Source organism: Mustela lutreola, chromosome 12, assembly GCF_030435805.1.
Source record: "Mustela lutreola isolate mMusLut2 chromosome 12, mMusLut2.pri, whole genome shotgun sequence".
NCBI lineage: Eukaryota > Metazoa > Chordata > Mammalia > Carnivora > Mustelidae > Mustela > Mustela lutreola.
Genome location: NC_081301.1, coordinates 20,989,834 through 21,007,628, shown reverse-complemented (window position 1 = coordinate 21,007,628; position 17,795 = coordinate 20,989,834). Strand labels below are relative to the sequence as shown.

The window sequence follows — 17,795 nt, the reverse complement described above, 5'->3', positions numbered from 1 at the left end:
AAGTGTGCCTCCCGCCTCCGTGACGCAGCATTTATCTTCCCTTCCTCTTCTTCAGCTTTATCCGCTGACTGTGGGAGACCACCCTCATTCACCAGTTCCACCGGAAACTACCCTAATTTACCAGTTCCACCTGAGACTACCCGAATTCGCCCTGTTCACTAATTTGACCTTCATCCATACCTATTCTGCACCTCAGTCCATCTCGGAAGTTTTTAAAGTAGGCTTCTCACCCAGTGTGGGACTCGAACTCACAACCACTGAAATCAAGAGTCAAACACTCCACCGACTAACCCAGCGATGCATCCCTGTAGAAACATTTTTTTTAAGATTTTATTTGTTTATTTGACAGACAGAGATCACAAGTAGGCAAAGAGGCAGGCAGAGAGAGAGAGAGAGAGGAGGAAGCAGGCTCCCTGCCGAGCAGAGAGCCCGATGTGGGACTCGATCCCAGGACCCTGAGATCATGACCTGAGCCGAAGGCAGAGGCTTAACCCACTGAGCCACCCAGGCACCCTATAGAAACATTTTTTGTTTCAGCCAACACGCTTCTGATTTCTAAGAACTCTGTTTCTTTTTATAGAATGGTTTTTATCTCTTTAGATGTGATAACTTCTTTAATTACCCCCAAGGATACCAACTATTGTATTTTAAAACTCTTTTCTTTCCTGATTAACTCTTTTTCATCAGGAGGTTGTTCATTTACTTACAGTTTGATAACTCTTCTGCTGGATTCCTCAGTTGTTTCATGGGGGGTTTTTTTGTTTTTTTTTTTTTTATTTATTTGTAAGAGAGAGAGTGAGAGCGAGCACAGGCAGACAGAGTGGCAGGCAGAGTCAGAGGGAGAAGCAGGCTCCCTGCGGAGCAAGGAGCCCGATGTGGGACTCGATCCCAGGACGCTGGGATCATGACCTGAGCCGAAGGCAGCTGCTTAACCAACTGAGCCACCCAGGCGTCCCTTTTTGTTGTTTTTTTAAGGATTTTATTTATGTATTTGAGAGAGGGGGAGCAGGTCCGTGTGGGGGGTCAGGAGCAGGACAAAAGGAGAGGGAGAGAATCTCAAGCAGATTCGGCACTGCGTGAGATCACGACCTGAGCCAAAACCAAGAGTCAGAGGCTTAACCAACTGAGCCACCGCGGTGCCCCTGTTCATGATTTTTGACTGTTATTTTTCCCATGAAAGTCTTGTCTGTTTAGAAATCTGGATAGATTTCTGATGCCCAGGTGAGAATCTCTGCTAGCTTGCTTTCCTTCTTTCTATCTTTCTTTCTTTCTTCTTAAGTTTTATTTTGGTGGGGGGCCCTGGGTGGCTCAGTCCGTTGAGTGCCGATTCTTGATTTCCACTCAGGTCATGATCTTAGGGTCATTGGATGGAGCCCCTTGTTGGGCTCCACACTCAGCCAGGAGTCAGCTTGAGATTCTCTCCCTCTGCCTCCATCCCCCTGCACCACCTGCCCTGGATAGGGCTCTCTTGCTCTCTAAAATAAATAAATAAATCTTGAAGAAAAAAAAAAAACAAAGGAAGAAAGAGCTATTTTTTTTTTTAAGATTTTATGTATTTATTTGACAGAGAGAAATCACAAGTAGCTGGAGAGGCAGGCAGAGAGAGAGAGGGAAGCAGGCTCCCTGCTGAGCAGAGAGCCTGATGCAGGACTCGATCCCAGGACCCTGGGATCATGACCCGAGCGGAAGGCAGCGGCTTAACCCACTGAGCTACCCAGGCACCCCGAAAGAGCTATTTTTTAAAGTGGGCTCCATGCCCAACATGGGGCTTGAACTCACAATCCAAGAGCAAGAGTCACAGACTCTCCCAACTGAGCCAGGCAGGCATCTGGGACTCTGCTTTCTCCGGAGTGAGGTTTGGTTACAGTGGTCTTAGCTCTTCATGGTCTTGGGGGGCTGCGAGGGGGAAACTTCCTCTGGCTCCAGTGCCTTCTCTGGGAGCCTCTTGGATCATCACTCAATAAGCTTTACTTCAAATTTTCACCTGAGGAGAATATTCAAAACTAGCCACTTCTAAAGCTAAAAACAGGTGCAGATGTTTGAGGTTGCGGGTACCTCACCATCATACCGGTCCTCCCTGTCCCTGCTGTCTCTGTATTTGGAGTTTTTCTGGAGTTCTAATTAGAAAGTTCACTTTTTTGGGAGATCCTCTCTGTGTTCAGGGGGTTGCAGGTGCATTGGCTCCTTCCTGTTTTTATTAATCTGATCACATTTGCTTTATATCTTCCAGAGATCATCTCTGTGTTGATGCTCTGATAATTCCCTGCCGGGATTTTCAGTATTTTCAAATGATTCCTTTCTTCCCCCTACTTCAAAAAACTAAGGTCTAATTTACACTCAGCAAAATACACAAATATTAAGTTTGCATTTCTACTTCTAAAGTCCCGCTATAAGTTCCTTTTACCACTGACTTGTATGTCTTTCCCACTAGACTTTAAGTAGCTGAAGGGCATGGCAAGTGGCATTCCAACCAGCTGTCCTGCACTGGCAACCTCCTGGTACTTCATAAGTGTTCTACGTGAAGGCAAGGAGTGGGGTCACTCACTGTCGGTCTGAGGTTGTCAGCGGGTGTTAATATCGACTCAGCTGCGCATCCTTGGAGCAAGGCAATATGGAAACGCTACAGATTACTCATCTCCCAACATGTCTAATTTCCTGTTCATTCAAGGGCTCCGTGGTTCTGGATGATCTATCCCCGGGTGACTGTCTCCCAAACTGTCTCTGGGACTCTGATGCCACCTTGCATTCTACTGACTGGCTCATAAAGTCGTTTTTAAAATGGATCTGAGCAAGAAACTTTGAATCTGTGCCAAAGCGGGTAATGGAAAAGAAAGCATGTATTAGCCAGTTCAAAAGATTTCTTACGCTTTGATTTTCCCTGGGAGGTTTTGGAATCAACCCTATGCATTCACAAGTACTTTTTAAATCTAATTAATCTTTCTCATTATGGAAGCTACTTCTGAAACTTGATTTGCCAATAACAGCCACAGTGTTGGGCTGACAGACCAGAAATCTCAGATGCTCGCATGTCATGTGAGGTGGGCACACATCATCGTACTCACTGTGCTTGCCCAGACAGGCTGGCTCACCAGCTCCTTCCTAACTCTGCTCTGTACTGTCTAGGAGACTTCGGGTTCAAGTGACTTAAAATGATCCACCATGTTGAAAGCAGAACTGGAGTTTATTGGCTCCAATAACCTAAAAGAGTCATTGGACAGATCTGACAGAAAGTGGGACTTCGCCAAACACAAATGGTGCCCCAGGAATCCAGCTTCTTCCTCTTGGCTCTGCTCGCTCCTGCCTCAGGTTTCCCCCTGACAATTATAACACGATCCCCACAATGGCCATTCTTATATCCTCTCAGCTTCCATCTCAGTGGACAGAGAAAGCTTCTCTTTCCCAAGAATGACACAAAAGCCTTGAGCCTGTTTATCCCTGGAGACAAGTGTCCATAGCCAAACCAGCCACACCACCGTCCTGGATAATAGGGCCAATAATGAGCCAAGAGCCACCTGGGTTCGTCCCCAAGTGTGGGGTCAGCATCCTCCAAATCCCAAAGAATCAACTGGAGAGGAGTGCTTCCTGATGGAAATACAGAATATCATTCTATCAGAAGGATAAAAGGTGCAAGGCATAAAAACAGCAGGTGAGATACAGCTTCTGAACATAGTAGCTTGTAAAATCCCTCTCTTCTCATTTAGTGAAAATGCCTTTCCTCAAATCCTAACTCACTGGACCTGGCCTCCCTCTCTCTATGATGTTCTAGGATGTGGCTTTGCACCTCTTATCATTCTCAGTAACTCCTTTTGGTTTTGTTGTTTTATTTTTTATTTTTATTTTAATATTTTATTTATTTGAGGGAGAGAGAGAGAGCGAGAGCGAGCAAGCACACAAGCTGGGGGCAGGGAGAGCAAGAAGCAGGCTCCCCGATGGGCAGGTAACCCCACAAAGGGCTCAATCCCAGGACCCAGGGATCATGACTGAGCCAAAGATCATGACCCATGGATGGACAATTAACTGAGCCACCCAGGCGCCCTGGTTTTGTTGTTTTATTTATTTTTATTTTTAAGTAGGATCCATGCCCCACGTGGTGCTTCAACTCAGGACCCTGAGATCAAGAGTCACACTCTCTGCTGACTGAGCCAGTCAAGCGCCCCTGTTGTTGTTTTTTTAAACTGTATCTACCCAAGGAGTTATTTACCTCCAGGACTGAACACAGTGCTCTGGGAATAGTCTGACTTAGTGTAGAATCAGGTGGATATACCCCCCAACCAGGTGCTCAGAGTAAACCGTTGTAAAACACTCAAATTCTGTGTAACTCGGGTGTATCATATTTAATGCACACACAATATACTTTGCCATGTTAGATGAGGTCTATGGCGTGTGCCCTCTGGTCTTTCAGACTTGAGGATTCCAGAATACTTTATCAACGTCTTTCTGGAGACCAACTCTCCATTCCCCCAGGAATAATGAACGTGATGTCAGCCTCAGGCTAGCTTCCAGGACCTCTTTAGGGTGGTGTGAAAGGGGAGTTACTAAGCAAGGAGACTCCATGGCCTCCAAAAGCCACACACCACAGTTGTAGCCTCTGCAAAGATGTAGGAAGGACCGCGGCTTATAAGCCAACCTAGCTTTCCAGAAGTGTTTCTGTCTGGCTTAAAGAAAGGCTGATGGGGCCTCCGAAAGGGGGCTTCTGGCTGCCAAGATTAGGAAAGATGGGAAGAAAAAGATCTTCAGGGGCACCTGGACGGCTCAGTCAGTTGAGCATCTGCCTTCAGCTCAGGTCATGATACCCAGCTCCCGGAATGAGCCCCACCTCGGGCTCTCCGCTCAGTGAGGAGCCTGCTTGTCTCTCTCCCTCTCCCTCTGCCTCTGCACCTCCCTGCCACTTGTGCGCTCTCTCTCTCTCTCTCTCTTGCTCTCTCTCAAGTAAATAAATAAAATCATTTAAAAAAAAGAAAGAAAGATGGGGCGCCTGGGTGGCTCAGTGGGTTGAGGCCTCTGCCTTCAGCTAGGGTCATGATCCCAGGGTCCTGAAATCGAGCCCCGCATCGGGCTCCCTGCTCAGCGGGGAACCTGCTTCCCTTCCTCTCTCTCTGCCTGCCTCTCTGCCTACTTGTGATCTCTGTCTGTTAAATAAGTAATTAAAAAAAAAAAAAAGAAAGAAAGAAAGAAAGGAGACTTTCAAGCAAGACCCTAAAAAATGGTTACGTTTCAACAAGTGAAAATTGGTTACATTTCAACAGGTGAAAATTGAAACACAAAAGGGAACATGAGATAGACAGAAAAGGGGCTTTTTGCCGAAAAATCTGCACATAAAGAAATTTACTAAGGGATGGAGGTGTCTGCTTTGGCATGGACACACATAAGAGAAAGTCAGCAATTGAAATTAAGCTAAAAGGAAAATCCTGTTTGCTCCTAGCCCTATGCCTTCATTCTCTCAAAGAGCTTCCCTAGGAAATGTCTCCAAGCTAGATTAAATGTCTCTTTGATTATAGTAGGAGGACCCTCCATCCTGAACTCTGTTTTTCAGAGGGTCCTGCGTGTTACAATCTTATTCATAGAAATTAATTTTAAAAAAACTTTATTTTTTTAAGTAATCTCTACCCCCAATGTAGGGCTCAAATAACCCCGAGATCAAAAGTTGCATGTTCTTTTGACTGAGTCAGCCAACTGCCCCCCAAATTAGATTAATGCACAAAATAGCGTTTTCAACATCTGATCATAAAAGCAATGTAGGTGAATTATGGAACTTTATTTTTTAATATATTTTGAGGAATAAAAAGTGTTTATTAAGTTCAGATCAGGAGTCTGAGAGTCTTGAGGACCTCTATGTATTTTCTTTTCTTCTCAATGTTCCTTTTGGACTGTTTCACTAGCCTTAGAAGCTATTCTTCCTTCAGGTAATGGATCTTGGCCTTCTTTCTCTTTGGGGGGAGTGGCTGTCACCACCCTTCCAGCCAGCCTCAGAGCCTGCTCAAGGGTTCAGGAGAACTTTCCCGGAGGCTACTAATGTACAACCTTGCAGAAACCACCCTCTGTTCTTCTTGTCATAAGGCAGTGGGGCCCATCGAACACCTTGAGGTAGTTAGGACAGCCTGGTCTCATACCTTCACGAAGAATGGCTGGCACACAGAAGTGGTAGCAGCCACAGGATGGCCTGGCAAACATCCTCCTGCAGAAGAAGGCCAGGTATTTTAACTTCTTTCTATAGAAATTGCCAGCAATGCTCATGCCCCCACAGCATACGACCATTATCTCCTGGCCCAGTGGCACCTGTTTGGCCACAATGGCTCTCATGTGCCCTGGGAGACGCCTGGGCCATTGAGCACTAGGACCGGCCCTCTGCCATCTTCCATGGTCTCCTGCGAAAGCAAAATGTCTTAATACAGAAAAATTATAAGGAAGAAAAGAAATATTTGGCATAAACATTAAAATTAATTTATCCAAAGTCACAAAGTGCCCTCTCACACAGGATCCTACTCTCGCACTTGGCAGAAGCACCCTGTAAGTCTAAACATCCATCCCATGATCAACCCCATCCAGACTCAGGAAGTGTTTCTCCATTTCTCTTGCCCCACATTATTGAAACAAGAGGCAGCAGCTTCCGAATGCCCTAGAAGTTTCTCGCTGTATCACTGTTGGCACAAGAGGTAGACACTTCAAACTATAAGAAGTATTGAAAACGGAAAGTACATAAAAAGAGAAAAGACAGAGTAATCAACTTTTTAAATCCCTTCTCTGGGATGGTACAAATTCAACAGACTCTGGCATGATGAAGTACCATTTCCCAGAGTGCTGAGTGTCCATATTCTGTTTTCCCTCATGTTTTATCCAATTCGTGGCTCTAAAGGTACTTACAAATTTGCACAGTTTTTGCAACAACTGTTCATGACAGTTGAGAAACATTTTGCAACATTAACAGTTCATATGATTTTTAAATTTGCAAATAGAGAGTGCTAGATCTAATGCAGATAAAGCATAACAGTTCTTTATGTTGGCACTAAAGTGAATATTAAAGGCTAGAATTGTGAATAGTTTTAATAAGATTTAATCAAATCTTTAAAAATTTAAAGTCTGGGCACCCAGGTGGCTCAGTCATTAAGCGTCTGCCTTCAGCTCAGGTCATGATCCCAGGGTCCTGGGATTGAGCCCCACACTGGGCTCCTGCTCAGCTGGGAGCCTGCTTCTCCCTCTCCCACTCCCCCTGCCTGTGTTCCCTCTCTTGCTGTGTCTCTCTCTGTCAAATAAATAAATAAAAATCTTTAAAAAATAAATTAAATTAAAATTTAAAACTTAAATTGACTTGGACTTTAAATATTGATATTGACTAACCATAATTTGAATTTTAGTCTTAATTTTAACAGAGGATTTTGAACATTTTAGAAAACAACTTAAAAATGTACTCAAATAATTGAAGATTTCCGTCTTAATTATGATCCACTGTTTTTGGTAAAATATATTCAAATTTTGTACCCTGTGAACACAATTAAAATAGATTTTTAATCCTACAAGATTAAATCTGGTCCACCACCTGTTTCTGTTTTGTAAATAAAGTTTTATTGGAACCCAGCTATGCTGCTCATCATTTACATGTTGTCTGTGGTTGCTTTCATGTAACAGTGACAAAGCTGAGAGTTTTCACAGAAACCATATGGCCCACAAAACCTAAAATTTTTACTATCTAGTCTTTCATAGAAAAAGTTTGCCAGCCTCTGCTTTGGATGATTACTGTCAAAGAAAATACAAATTATGTGAAAACCTTTAGTATGTCAACATAATTTTGCCGAGATAAATTTTAAAAATTTATGGAATGTCTATATATATTATAAATTATGAATGTCTTTGTTTTAGTACTTACCCAAACATCACTGGCTTCTCAACAGAACACCCAGACATGTGCCATAATTGGGAAAGTCATCTTTAATACCCTGCCAACTTTCAGCTGTAAAAAAGTCGGAGCTTTTCACATATTTTTCAATTTTGTATTTAGGAAGGTATGCTTCTCAATATGAGGTATGTTTATTCCTGCCCTGGGCTCTGCAAATATCAGGGGGAGGCTTGCCAGCATATGCTCTGAAGCATGCCCATGTTCTACCATATTGAAGGCTGAACCCGGATGCTGGAGCTTAGGAGATGGACCCTTGAGCCTTTGATCGGAGTTTTTACAGAGGGCACAATCCCAGAACACAACTCGCCCTGTGCCCTGCTCCAGGTTGGGTGGCCACTAAGATATTTGGACAGACTCTGTGCCCAGAAGAACTGTCCCTCTGCAATTGACCAGATGGGAGCAGCTTTGACCCCAGAAGCCCATGTGAGTTTCCAGGCCAGGTGTGGGGGAGGCTCTGGCATGTAGAAGAGCTCCTGAGGGCATGGACAGCTCTCCCACCTACAGAGGCAGCCCTGCATTTCCTCCAACAGCTATGGTCTTTGGGCCACTGCCCAAGCTCTTCTCTGCCTGCCCAATGGAAGCTACATGCCAGCAAGGGCTCTCGGCCCGTGTGGGGGCTGCCTAGCTCAAAATGTGAGGCTGATGCTTAGGGCCCATCCGTGAGTGCTGCTGGGAGAGGCAACCATTCACAAAATGTTGGCAAACATTTCTTTAACTCTGGCCAGATTTAGCCAGTAAGAATGTAGGATGCCCAGTTGGATTTGAATTTCAGATAAACAACAAATGCTGTTTCAGTAGAAGTAGATCCCATGCAATAATACTGTGTATCATAAATATGTTCCACATGTCACTCCTCAGACAAGGCATTTAAGAACTGGGACATATAAGAGTCATTGCTCTTCTGCTGCTGGGGAGACTGCAGGTTTGTGCATTTTAGATAACAAGATAGAAGATGGCTGCCCAACTCATAGAAGTGAACTTTTATTCATAGTTGGAAAGTCATGAATTCTTAGGGTTTGTTAGTGCAGCATCACCTAGACCTGAGTATTATATCATGCAGACGTCACTGTGGCTCCTTCCTCTTCCACTGTGCCCCTCTTACCTTTTATGAACCTCTCTCTTACTATGCTTAATTTTTTTTTTTTTTTTAGATTTTAAAATTTTTACTTATTTGAAAGAGAGTGAAAGAGAGCACAAGCAGAGGGAGGGGCAGAGAGGGAGAATTCGAACCCCCGCTGAGCACAAAGTCCATCATGTGGCTCCATCCCAGGACCCTGTGATCATGACTTGAGCAGAAGGCAGATGCTTAACTGGCTGAGCCACCCAGGCGCCCCACTTACAGTGCTTCATAAATGCCTCCTTAGTTCTCTCTCTCCCTCTCACCGGCACACAGGAGCCTTGCCTTATTGGACTTTGTGACCCTAGGACCTCACACAGCAAGTGCTTTAGAGTGTGCTGAATGAACAAACGGCCAATAATCTGCCGATGGATGATAGAGCCAGGAGTTATCTTCAAATTCGCCTGGTATCAGGAAGGACAATACCTCTTTAGGTTTTATCTCCATTATTCCTTAAATAAAGGACTGCCTCTCTTCAAATAGGTCTGCAATCTTGGGAAAGCCAATTACGTATAGCAGTGTTATTTATACAGTGACCGGTAATCAGAAGAGCAAGAGATTGCAGCTGACGACATTCATTCTTAGTCACAAATTAAAAGAGAAACATGACAACGACATTCCCACTGGGAGAGAAAAGGTCACCTGGCATTCAGAAGCCCTAATTGCAAAGCTGTGTTTATGTTCTTGTCATCTGTACTTTCTGGGGATGTCATTGCTATGGATGCAGAAAGGCTGGGGTTGTCTGTTTATTACCCTAAATACTTATTACCCCTAGATCAGGGATTCTCCACGAGGAAGTGGGAAGTGTACATATCAGAATCTCAAAATGGGGGGAAAAACAAGTATTTTGATTCTATTTTAAAGACTTGTTTTTAAATACAGAATATAGAGACTCAAGTGTGACATTCTGGGCTGTTATGCACGGGGACGGGAAAGCAGTGAGGACAAGCTAGAGAACCGAAGTGGCGCCCAGTGCACACTTGTTAGCCGAAGGGTGTTATTTGCATGACATGTTTGGTATCATCTGCTACAGTTCTCTCTGCAAACACTAAGTAAGTATTCTGTGTTGTAAGGGGAGTAGAGGTTTTTATTTTCAAGCAAGTCCTGATTTGAAGTTCTTATGATGTGGCGAAAAAAAGGGGGGGGGGCTTTGATGCATATAGAGAGATAAAGATGCAGAGGCAATTCTGCTTGCAAGGTTGCCTGTGAAGGGGAAGATGAGAAACAGAAGGGTAAGCAAAGGGGCTTGGGGAGTTTTATTTCCTCGTTTTTAGGACTGGAGAGACTCGAGAGCATTTTTTTTTTTTTTTTTTTTTTGACAGAGAGAGAGATCACAAGGAGGCAGCCTGGGGGGCAGGGAAGCAGGCTCCCTGCTGAGCAGAGAGCCCGATGTGGGGCTCGATCCCAGGACCTTGAGATCATGATCTGAGCTGAAGGCAGAGGCTTAACCCACTGAGCCACCCAGCCATCTCTTGAGAGCATTTTAAAGGAGAGAATCCAGTGCAGCCAATAAGGTAGAAGCAGCAGGAGAGAATGGATGATGGATACCGATAATAGGTTGTGGATAGAGCGAGATCTCTGGGGAGGTGGGAGGGATGAGAAACTGAACAGACGAGGGAAAGGGGATAAAAAGGACAAAGATTCTATGTGACTGCATTAAGTGTGAAGTCCCTGGACCGACTGCAGTCCATCATGGTAATCAGGGGGTAGGTAGGAAACTGGATTTATTTGCATATTTTCATGAATATGCATTGAGTACCAATGCTCAATTTGTACAAATTTCTGCAGTTTCATACTGAAGTTTGTGGGTGGCCAAAGAAAGTTCCTTGGCTAAATTTAGAAACTATTATCTTACTTTGGGGCGAGGCTAACATTTTCAAACTTTTCAAAAAAGGCTAGCTTGTCATTGAGTTTGTTTTGTTTGGAATATAGACTAGAAGCCCTGAAGACACTGAATCTGAGATATAAAGGCTCCAATAATAACTGCGTTTGTTCTTTAAGCATTTATTTTTTAAAAATCCATTTGTAGATTATTCAAGTTTATATTAGAACATCTTTTCATTTTCTCATCTTCACGATGTTCTAAAAGACAAGAATTCTGAAACTGGTTTCCAAGAAAAACAAATTCCAACCTTATTCTAGTCCAGCTGCAGGATAAACTCAAGCTAACGTTTCCTTGTGTGGGGGGCGGTAGACCCAAATTTCCTTTGTGAAACTCAGTGGGTTGGTGGGGCAGAATTTTTCCCTCCTGATACTCACTCTTTGCCAGCTAAAACCTCAAGAAGGGCTTAAGTGATGCAACTTTGAGTTAGTTGCATAAGAAAACATTTAGAATAGCACATTGGAGAATTTAGGGATAAAGTAGTTCCTTGTTTATCATAAAGAGAACCGATTTTGGGGGCGCCTGGGTGGCTCAGTGGGTTAAAGCCTCTGCCTTCCGCTCAGGTCATGATCTCAGGGTCTTGGGATGGAGCCCCGCATCGGGCTCTCTGCTCACAGGGAGCCTGCTTCCTCCTCTCTCTCTGCCTGCCTCTCTGTCTACTTGTGATCTCTGTCAAATAAATAAATAAAATCTTAAAAAAAGAGAGAGAGAGAACCAATTTTGTTCACCATTGTATCATTTCCCTTAATGTGTAATGCCAACCTGATCTGTCTGCACCTCTGGCGATGTAAACCAAGCCGGGGCAGGTTGTGCTTTCCACATAAGATGCAAGAAGGCTGGTCCCGGCGCACACGCAGTGCTCATACTGATACCACCTTACTAAGATTAAAAACACAACGTTTGTAAACACCAGAACACATTTGTTCTAAAAAAATTGTCATTGCTTTGTCTTTAGCCATGATGTTTGCATTAGTATAAATCTTTTTATTTTTTAACTTTTTTATTCATTCATTTGAGAGGAGGGCGCACACATGCGCACAATAGTAGGGGAAGGGGCAGAGCAGGAGCGAGACGTGGACTCCCTGTGCAGGAGGGAGCCCCACCCGGAACTTCGTCCCAGGTCGGAGACACCCAACCGACAGAGCCACCCAGGTGCCCCTAGTATAAACCTAATGACTCTAAAGAGAGGGTAGGAGAATGAGATTTTTTAGTTTATCAAAGAGTTGAGAAAAACTGCTCTACATAGAAAAAGTAGTGCTGAGAATGAACATGGGTAGAGGGATAGGGAATGGCCATCGGAAGAGGCTCCTGTTCACATTCCTGGCCCAAGTGGGAGGGCGGATCTGGTTCCACGAATAGGGCGACCTTAGGATACGCAACATTTTAGGGTGGAGGCGTTTTAGATTTCAGGCTTTGGGTCTGAGATGGATGCGCAAGGTGTCCCTTGTCCACCTGACCCTTTTATGTCCACTTGAGATCATTAATTGCAGAGGACTCCCCAGATCTTTTGTGGACTGCCTGGTCAGTGTAGGAACATGGCAAATTGTGACGGTTTCTCAAGCTTTATGCTAATTTCCATCATTTTCGGGCCAAACCACTATTTACCTGACACTTCTATAAGATGATGGTATAATATTAGGACCCACCTCCCTAGTTTAAGACATCTTTTTTAAAGATTTTATTATTTTTTTAAAATACTTTATTTATTTGACAGACAGAGATCACAAGTAGACAGAGAGGCAGGCAGAGAGAGAGGAAGGGAAGTAGGCTCCCCGCTGAGCAGAGCCCGATGCGGGCTCCATCCCAGGACCCCAGGATCATGACCTGAGCCAAAGGCAGAGGTTTTAACCCACTGAGCCACCCAGGCACCCCAAGATTTTATTTTATTTTATTTTTGAGAGAGAGTGTGGGTACATGAGCTGGGATGGGTGGTGGGGGGGGGCATCGGGGAGCACTGGGAGAAGCAGGCTCCCTACTGAGTGGGGAGCATGATGTGGGACTGGATCCCAGAACCTGATCATGACCTGAGCCAAAGGCAGATGTTTAACCAACTGAGCCACCCGGTGCCCAAGACATTTTTGCCTTCTTCCAAACATGTAGCTAAGACAAATAGCTCTATGACAGAGACAAAGGAACAATCTTTCTCCCCATCTCATTTTCTAGCTTTGTCCTTGTATCAGGGCTACATCCTAAGGATCTTAGGGAAAGAGGAAATATCTATTCACTAGATATGTCTGCATCATTTCCTGGACTGCCGGATGACTGTTCAATAATAGATAACTTTGGATAATACTTATTATATTGCAGGCACCATCCTAAGTACTTTATATAGAGTAGCTCATTAATGCCTCACAACAACTACATGGGAAAGATATTACTATCATCTTCTTTTTAAAAGTAAGCTCTACACCCAATGTGGGGTTTGAGTTCATGACCCTGAGATCAGGAGTCACACGCTCTGCCAACTGAGTCAGCCAGGCACCTCTATCATCCTCATTTTATAGAGAGGCAACCCAAGCACCAAGTGCCATGGACTGAATTTGTCCCCCCAAATGCATATGTTGAAGCCCTAAACTCCAATGTGACTGTATTTGGAGATACTGCCTTTAAAGAGTAATTAAGGTTAAATGAAGTCCTAAGTGTGGGGCCCGAACCCAGTAGGACTGGTGTCCTTATAACAGGAATAATAGGAAAAGATACCTGGACACAGTGCAAAGGCCATGCAAGTACAGAGCAAGAGAAAGGCCATCGGCCAGCCAAGGGGAGAGTCCTCAGGAGAAACTAAATGTGCTGACAACTTGGATCTTGGACTTCCAGCCTCCACAATTATAAGAAAATAAATTTCTGTTGTTTAAACCACCTAGTCTGGGACTCGTGGGTGGCTCAGTCAGTTAAGTGTCAGACTCTTGATTTCGGCTTGGGTCTTGATCTCAGGGTGGTGATATTGATCTCCATATTGGGCTCTGGGCTAGACATGGAACCTGCTTAAGATTGTCTCCCTCTGCGTCTCCCTCCCCAAATGAAATGATGTTAAACCACCTCATCAAAGGCATCTTGTTCTGGAAGCTAGCTAACCAATATACCAAGACACTAAGAAATTTGCCCAGGATCACACAGCTCTTAAGTGGTAGAGCTAAGATTTGAACCCCGGTAGTCTGACTTCAGAAATCATATTCTCAACCTTCTTCCGTCTTCACCAATCAATTAAAGTCACACTTCCCAATAGAAATACAAGCCACAGATTTGAGTCTCATATGTAATCCACAATTTTCTAGCAGTCACATTTTAAAAAACAGATGCAGTTAATTTTAATAACGTATTTTATTTAACCCAATCTACCATCTTATTTCAGCATGTAACCAATATGAAGATATAAATGAGATATTTAACACTCTGTTTTGTAATTGGAGGTCTTCAAAATTGAGGGTTTATTTTGTACTTACAGAGCATTTCAGTTTGGACCAGTCACATTTCAATGCTCAGTAAGCCACACACGGCTAGTGGCTACCATATTGGGTACACAGGTGTAAAGCACTTTCATGGCTCTCCACTGTGCACAAAACAAAACCAAGACCCCACTCATGTTCTTAGCCTCAGCTCATGCCTGTCCTACCATCACACTTCCAAAGCTCCTTAAATTGGCAATACTTAAATGTCCGCCTTCCATTCATATCATGCTGCCTTTCAGCATGGCATCTTTGTTCATGTTCCTCTCATTCAGCTCTTCCCGCTGGCTGGATGATACATCCCTCGGGTCTCCCCTCCTCCAGGAAGCGTTTCCTATAGCACACAGCAAACTGGACACCTCGTCTACTTCATAACACCTCAACCTAATTCATCCTGACATTTAGCTCCTTGTGTTATACTTATTTGTATATGTGTCTGTCTCCCTGAATACACTGTGAGCTCAGAAGCAGAGGGTAAATACTTTATCTCTGTGCTCAGCCCAGAATCTGACATGTGCCAGTAAACATGTGTGCAGTTGAACTGAACTTAATACCCATGCTTCAGTATACAGGATTCTTCATCCCGGTAAATCAGAATGTTCCCCAAATCATGAGGAAACCAGGCATAGTTCTCTTGCAGGGGAAATATGGGGGGCACTAGAGCTACCAAAGGGTGAGTGTGTTTGTGGGGCTGCAGTTAATGTCACTATAGTCTCCATCAGAATCCTTAAATAAACATAAAAATCAAATTTTCTATGCAAAACCAGTGTCAAAACTCGGCTCTCCAAATATCACCAACCTACCTGTTGAGAAGAAAAAGCTAGTTTATTGCTTACCCCAGTAAGTTTTGAAAAGGCTTTGGTAGTGTCTCAGATGGTCTCAGATAAGGGATAGAAGGTCAGAATGAAGTGGAAGTTTGATTTAAGACAGGTTTTTTTGAAGAAGATGTGGGAGGGGAGATCTTAGTTGATTGGCTAACAGTCACAATCTCACCGTCCAGGAATGGTGGAAATAGCATGGTGAGGATTTTAAGGGAGGGACTCAAGGAATCAACACACATTAGTGCTTTCCATTGGAAACTTGAGTATTTCTGTAAGATCTTGTATGAAAAGTCAAACCATTTACCTACACAGGAGACTCCTGGAAAAATAAAAGTCACCCTAATGAAGACAGAAGAATAACAAAGTCGTGTTAATGAAGTCAAAGGACTCTCACCGAACTGACTGAGCAGGATTCTGGCTAAAAACGGGCTCGTGAGAACAACTCCAAGGAGGAGACTTACTCAAGAAAAGAGCTGAAAAGAATCTGACTAAAGCTTGGTCAAGGGCAGAGTCTTTGTCAATGGGGAGCATCCCAGGGTCCTCTTGGCTTGCCCTTCCCAGCATGGAACCATTGTTTCACAAGCCAGGGCCAAAGTGACAGGATCCCAGTATTCTCAATGTGCCACACCTGAGGAAGATTCCCCATCTTGAGGAGGGGCTGAGAGGAAGAAAGTCACCACCTCTTGACCACACGGGGATGTAGCCCCAGCGAAAGGTGCTATGGGCAAGAGGAGAGAAGGTATTGTTCTGCTATTGAGGAATGTTTTTGCTTTCCCTAGTGTGGGAGCTGGGAGGGGTGAAAGAGCTATTTTGGTTCAAATACCACAGATTCTCACCTTTCTTAGCAAGTTTTCTTACCTAAACGCTCTTCAATAAGCCTTTAGGACCATTTCCAGAGTCCTTAATTTTTTTTTTTTTTCTCCAGCTTTCACTATTATTAGGGAGCAGGTCAGTGGAGTTCTTCACGTCACCACGCCAGAAGTCAACCTTCAGAACTTTCTTTGAAGATCCTGGGCTGGCGAAGCTGCTCAAAGAGAGTCAGGGTGAAGGATAATATAGATTAGATTTTTTTTTTTAAGATTTTATTTATTTATTTGAGAGAGAGAGTGCATGAGAGCGAGCATGTGGGGAGAGACAGAGGGAGAGGCAGGAGCAGACTCCACTGAGCAGGGAGCCCAATGCGGGATCGATTCCAGGACCATGCAACCAAGACCTGAGCTGAAGGCAGAGGTTTAACTGAGTCACCCAGGTGCCCCTATATATATTAGATTCTAAGAGGTGATCTTACTTATGCAAGAAAAGTATCTAAAACTTTGAAATAATATATAATTGATGATTATGTGATTAACAATCATGTAAGTTAGAGGTTAACTTGTGGACTACCATTGAGGGTGTGATTTAAAAAAAATATATATACATACATATACACACACACATATATATATACATATATATACACACACACACACACACACACACACACACACACATATATAGTAGAGAAGAGAACCCCAAGTGTTACAGTTTAATTACCTGAAGATTAACTGATTATATATCTAAATTAGAAATCTCACTTCAGAACTCCTTCCCCTACTGATGACATGAAACATCATTCTACTGCCAACTCCTTCATTAATAAGTTAAATAAAACCTAACTCATGTCCATTATATTTAAGAATTATGTTTTTAACAATTTAAGAATTTTACTTTCAAACCTCTATAGTCTCAATTCTGATCCCCCCCCCCCTCCTCACCCCCCGCCACACACAAATAGCACAGACACCAGTCAGTAAGATTAAGGAATAGCGTTTCTGAGACTCTGGCTCCTAAGGTCCTGAAGATTCTCTTAGCAGAGTCGTGAGCAACTGGGGAAAAATGTTTATGGGCTGAATTATGCCCCCTTCCCCTCGCCCACCAAATATATTAAAGTCCTAACCCCCAATCCCTCAGAATGTAACTGTTTTTGCAAACAGGGCCTTTAAAGACATAATTCAGGTAAAATGAGGTCAGATGAGTGGGCCTAATTCCATATGACCGGTGTGCTTAAAAGGAAATTAGGACACACACAACTGTAAGGACACAGAAGGTAGTCATCTGTAAGTCAAGGGGGAAAGAAACTAGAACTACCAAAACCTCCATCTCAGACATCTAGTTTCTAGAGCTTTGAGGGGATAAATTTGTTCCACCCAGTTTGTGGTACTTTGTTATGGCAGCTGTAGCAAACTAATACATTGTGCAGGGGAATAGTTTGGCTTCCTTGGGATTGACCATATGTAAGAAATCCTATGCTTTGGGGGGACATCATGGAAGAAGTTATGGCTACCCCCAAAAGGTCAGAAGCAATAGTTTCAGGAAGGGTGGGGATCTGCAAATACATATACCGCAGAAAAGAGTTGGGCTGTTGGGAGTTTGTCACCAAATTCCTAAAGCCCTGAAGCAGAGAGTAGCTGTTTTTGTAGGCAGAGGCAGGACTCCCACTTCCTTCCTTGAGTAATCACTCAGCTTTCTGTATGTTTCATTGATCAGCTGATAGCTTGGTTTTGACATGATGTTGGTCTATAATAACCAGTTTGCTGTCCACAAAGTCACCAGAAACACCAGGGTTCTATTTATGATGGTCTTAGTGTTTTTTTAAATA

At 43.7% G+C, this 17,795-nt stretch overlaps 1 protein-coding gene across 1 annotated transcript in view; it reads right to left on the bottom strand.

Annotated features, from left to right (window-relative positions):
* Window positions 1-1,531: 1,531 nt before the first annotated feature.
* Window positions 1,532-17,795, bottom strand: part of PTBP3 (polypyrimidine tract binding protein 3) — a 140,342-nt gene continuing 124,078 nt past the window's right edge. The window contains exons 16-17 of the transcript XR_009346597.1: window positions 16,016-16,181; window positions 1,532-6,175 (exon numbers count right to left, since the gene is read on the bottom strand). The gene's annotated coding sequence lies outside the window, so the exon portion shown is untranslated. The remainder of the gene's footprint in view (window positions 6,176-16,015; window positions 16,182-17,795) is intronic.